Source organism: Miscanthus floridulus, chromosome 11 (assembly GCF_019320115.1).
Source record: "Miscanthus floridulus cultivar M001 chromosome 11, ASM1932011v1, whole genome shotgun sequence".
In the NCBI taxonomy this organism is placed as follows: domain Eukaryota; kingdom Viridiplantae; phylum Streptophyta; class Magnoliopsida; order Poales; family Poaceae; genus Miscanthus; species Miscanthus floridulus.
This window is the reverse complement of record NC_089590.1, coordinates 15471402-15477224: the sequence shown is the minus strand read 5'-3', so window position 1 is coordinate 15477224 and position 5823 is coordinate 15471402.

The window sequence follows — 5823 nt, the reverse complement described above, 5'->3', positions numbered from 1 at the left end:
ATCTTAATCTGATGATAGCCTGACCTCAAGTCAATCTTAGAGAATACCTTTGCTTTTGCCAACTGATCGAACAAGATATCGATACGGGGCAAAGGATACTTGTTCTTAATGGTCACCACATTAAGCAGCCTATAATCCACACACATTCTTAAGGACTTGTCCTTCTTCTTTACAAATAAGGCTGGACATCCCCATGGAGATGAACTAGATTGAATGAGACATTTGTCCAAAAGTTCATGTAACTAGATTTTAAGTTCGGCTAACTCATTCAGTGGCATCCTATAGGGTCTTCTTGAGATAGGTGCCATATCCTAGTACTAACTCAATCTTAAATTCCACATCCCTAATCAGGTGGTAAACCCAACAATTCATCTAGAAATACATCAGGAAACTCATAAACCACTAGAATCTCATAAAGGATAGTGGCTTGGATAGCACAAGACAAGTTTTAGAGATCAAAACTTTGGGGAAATGGTACTAGAAAAGCATTATCTCCCTTTTGTTCTCTCAACATAATTGTTCTAGTGCTAGTGTCAATGAGAACCCTATGATCGCTCATCCATTTCATGCCTAAGATCACATCTATGGCTAATCTAGACAATACTATCAGATCCACTGTGTACTCCCTCTCTTGTATAGAGATGAGCACATCTTTGACTATTTGATTTGTAGAGATAGTAGCCCTAGCTAAACTTATACTATAACCACCCTTGTTTACCTCAATTATTTTCTGATCATACTTAGATGCAAATGCTTGGCTCATAAATGAATGAGAAGCTCCAGAATCAAATAAAACAATGGTGGGATGTTTGTAAATAAGAAACATACTGGCAGTGACAACTTCTCCCATAGGAACTTCTTCAACAGCTGTGTAATGCATGTATCCAGGACGTGCCTTATGATTGACCTGCTTCTAATGACCCTAGTTTTGATTGCCATTCTTCTTGGGATGGGGGCACTCCTTGGCCTAATGGCCCAACTGGTTATAGTTGAAGCATGGCTGATTGCTCCTTGGTCCTACTGAGCTTCCTTGCCCTCCATTTCCCTTAGGTAGGGCAATGGTGAACGCCCTACGGAATGTCTTCTAGGGGCGATTGCTTAAGGTTTTGGCAGAGGGGGCCTAAACTTAGGCACTGTTGGATGAAACTGTGGTCTAGCCACCACTGGAGCTCTAGACTAGGAAGATCCTAAGGCGCCTGCCTCAACTGCTTTCTTATGGCCCTTCGCTGCTGCATGCAAATTGTTCTAGTTCTCCTAGGTCAAGGCATCACTAACGAACTCATTGTATGTGGTACACCTCGAGTTTGTCATAGTCTTCATTAGCTTGGTACCAAGGCCTCTCTTGAAGCTTTCTATCTTCTTTTCCTCTGTATCGATGAACCCTGTGGCATATCGGGACAAATTCTTGAAGGCATGCATGTACTCGATAAGGGTCTTGGTCCCTTATGTGAGTTGCATGAACTCGGCAGCTTTCATGCGCATTAGCCCTAGGGGAATGTGATGTCCCCTAAAGGCTAACTTGAACCTACTCCCATGTGACCTATGAGTTGGTAGGTAGAGAGGACAGTAAATGGGTCCACCATATCCTGGTCAGTCCCTACAGTTGATGGGATGCATATTCTACCTTCTGATGCTCAGTAACCTTCAATAGACAGAACTTCTGCTCTATTGTGTTAAGCCATTCATCCTCCTAGAGCTGTTCTTCGACCACTTTGAAGATAGGAGGCTTGGTGTCTTAGAAATCCTTGAAAGAGCTATATTGATTTCACTCATGCCCTTGATGTTACTGATGGGCATGAGCGGTGTTCTGCGTAATGAGGAATGTATCCTCCATGGCTCTCTGATTACCTAGGAGCTATGCAAAGAATTCATTTGTAGATGGTGATGGCGGTGGTGGTAAGTCACTGTCGTTGCCACCTTGGCTGGTGCCTACCCCAGTGCGAGTGTGAGTCATCTACAAAGTTGCAACAATAAGTGATTATTGGATGATGTCAAGAGATTGCAGATGAATTGTGTAATCATGTCAAACTAAAATTAATAGAGCGAATCTTAAATTCATACAATAAAATAGAGGCATAATCATCCATTCTCGCAACATGACATCACCAATTAGATCACTTATCGTACTCACAATGCATTAATATGCATGTCATAATCCACCAGTAAAACAAAACTAGAATTTCATCAAAGTTCAACCATATTGAAACAACATGCAAAGTGCTAATATTACACCGAAGTTACATCATGAATACCAAACTTCAAGCTACAAGTCCATTACATGAATAACAGGGATATAGCTAGTGCTTTAACTAGTCACTAGGCGACTCTAATCTTCAGTGTGCTAGCTGTCGAGGTCGGAGATAGCATCGTCCTGATCCTCTAGCTCCACTTCTTCTTCTTCCCAACCATCATCTTTGACCATCATTTCTGTATCTTCTTCTTCCTCATCAAGGATCAGGTGTAGTTGGTTGTTCAGAAAATGCACCTCATGCTAAAGATGAACCACCACATTCTAGGTCTGTGCAAGCTGCTGGCGCAAGTCTCTCTCGACATAGTCTTGCGCACGGTTAGGGCTTTAGCTCTGTTTTGTGCTGCTTCTGCCAGGGCTGCATGGTTGTTTGCTTGGATCTGCTGGCACATAGCTATGAGCGCCTCGGCATGAGTGGCCTCCAGCTGCTCCCATAGTCCTGCTAGCACTACCTCATCATCCACTCTTGCCTCTTGTATGAAGATTTCCTAATGCTACATATGCCTGATCAGTTTCCCATCAAGCCTCACTTGCTGCCATTTGAGTATGGAGATTTCCTAATGCTACATATGCCTGATCAGTTTCCCATCAAGCCTCACTTGCTGCCTTCTTGTGCTTGCGCACATGCTTTCTCAGCTTACGTTGTACAGCTTTGGCCCTCATGAGCCTATCCATGCAAGTGGTATAGGACTCCTGCCAGAAGTCCCTGGTGTCTGACGAGTATAGAACATCTTCATCAATGCAAACATTGCACTCATAGCAGGACTAGAACTATCTGCCCACTCATCCCAGTCTTAGATCAACGCATTGTGGTTGCACTATGCCCAAACTACTGTGGATGGATCCACCCAAGGAAAAGTACTAGCAGCACTGCCGATAACCTCATCCCTATGCTGCTGACATATTTGACTCAGCACCTCAATGGCCACTACTTGGGCAGCCTCCCAAGGAGTTCTTCCTTTAGATTATGTCCTCCATTCCTGCCAGAAGGGTGCTTGGTTATGAGCTAGTATGGTCAGCTGTACTTCATACCATGGTTGTCCCTCTAGGTATACTTCATTACAGTAACAGAGGGGTGGTTCGTAATACCCCGCATAATGCAAGACTCTCCAAAGTAGGGTAGGGGTACCAAACATCAATAGGAAATTCTCACTTCCAGCTGGTGCTAGCCATCTGTACCAACAACATGGTGCAACTCTCAGTGAAACAACATCATAATAGATAAGAGTTACATAACTAAGTAAGAGACCTACAAGGGGAGGAACAATGCAAGTGTGTAATGAATGATTGATCATGATGCATGTACATTTCGTACATCCTCACAAATCTAGAAAAATAAAACTTCTAATGGCATACACGGTGGCATACAAATATTCTCTCATATATAACATAGCTAGTCGGGCTACACATTTTGTTGTTAGTGTACTTGCACAAGTGTAACACCATAAAATTAGCTACTTTCTAAAAAGAGTAAAATAATTTCTGTTAAATGTTTTGTGCTCATAAAAACATAGGTAAAAGAAAATTTTCTTTAAATTAAAATTCAACATAAGGGTAACAACATGTTTGCACATACATGCCATTGCATTGATACTTTTGTGATGAGTGGTTTGAAAAATAAATTCAAATCTCAATCTTTAAAATATTGCTTTCAAGTAGTGGTTTAAAAAGAATTTGAAAACTTGCAAAAACAAAAGTTAGATAAGATGCCTTGTTTTCAAAAATCCAAAGGCTTGGAAAAGGTTTTAAGACGCATTAGAATGATGCCTCTCTTTCTGCGAATCTTTCCGACATTTTTCTAGATTAAATTCCTATTTCTTGAAGCTTTGTCTTTTTCCTCGATCAATGCAAAAGCCTTTTTTGGACTTAAGACCACTTTGGTTGTGTTCCTCATTCATCCATCTATCCTTAGGAATTTTTCTAGTATTTTTCAGAGCCTAGAGATATTTTTTGGAGCCAAAATAGTAATTTCCTGATTTTCTGGAATTATTTTATTCCGAAAATCAATAATTCCCCAAAATATCTCCCCTTTCCAAAATCTCCCAACCCTTCATATATGTATGATGGCGTCACCCTCGACACGAGGATTCCAGAAGTACGATCGGTTTTTCGAGCTGCCACTCGTTGCCCCGCAGATCGGACGACGAAGTTCGGCACACCTAGGTTTTCGGCGAACTTCCGGCGAGCTTTTCCGTCCAAACCGTCGCGTTCTGGCGTCGACCACCACCACCACGAGGTAGATCTCATCGTCCTCTACAATGTCTTGCCATCCTTTTCGAGAATCTGTGCCTGCTCATTGTTTCCCTAACTTCTCTTTTTCTTCTCCGGTGAGGAACCACCATGGCTGACGGAGGTTCTTCGTTTTTCGTTGATCCGCGCTGCAGCACCGTCTCCGGAACTTAGCCGCACCCCTGCACTACCTGCCAGCCCCCTAGACCAACTCCGCTCACCCTAGCCTGGTCACCTCCTCGCGGCCCCTCTCCGAGCAGGCCACCGATGCCGTTCTGGTGCCGCTCGGGCTTGCCATGCAGGCAACCGCGGCACCCGTGGTCCACCACCGTAGGAAGGAGCCACTGCGCCGCCGGCCGCCGGTCGGCGAAGCCTAGGCCGAGGCCCTCCCTCCCCGATGCGAGTATAGCAGCAGCACTCAACCATGGAGGCCACGTACATGTACTGCACGCAAGGAAGAAGGTGACCCAAGGTAGAAGATGCAGTAATTACAATTTTGCCACCCAACGTGTTTAGCCGTAGTTTATTCATTTTAATTCTGTTTTAAGTGGTTCAAGTTGCGTTAGATTCGTGTCGCCGAGATCTATATAGTAGAGTTACTAGTTTATATGTCACATTTTTATGAATTTATTTTATTAAAATATTAATTTTGTCTATAATTAATTAATCATTGATTAATTAAAGTCAATTTAGATTTTTTATTTTGATTCGATTGCGCGAGTTTCATCGTAGTGTGTGATACATGTTAGCAGCGTCATCCAATATAACAAATGTTTCTGAATTTTAATATAAGGTATTAATTTAATTTATATTTATTCAATAGCTTTTAATTAAAAGCAACTACATAGGGCTAACTTGGTTCTTGTCGTGTTAAATCATGCCAATGTAAGGTACGCATTAGTAGCAACGTATATCATGTCACATGTTCATAATATTGTAATTTAAATATTAATTTGATTAATGATTACGTAAACTTGTTTCTAAATAACAGCAATCTAGGACAGTATCTACCTTTTATAATTACTTGTTAATTAATGTCAACTTAAATAGGTATTTATTAATTATAATTTGTTTAGTTTCAACATGATTTATATAAAGTCAGTTAAGATGCTTTCTCATGCATTTTAAATTTGCAAAGTTAAAGTTTAACTTGCTTAATCTACATGGCAACATTTATGAATAAAACATGATTACTTTAACTCAGTTTCTAAATTAAAATAAAATTTGCTTAGTTTAACAACATGTCATGTACAATTCGATTAGGTGCTCTCACATGTCAATTTGTATTTGCAAGTTAAAATTGAATTAGCATAAATGGTATCAGAGCCAACCTTCGTGGCCACAGG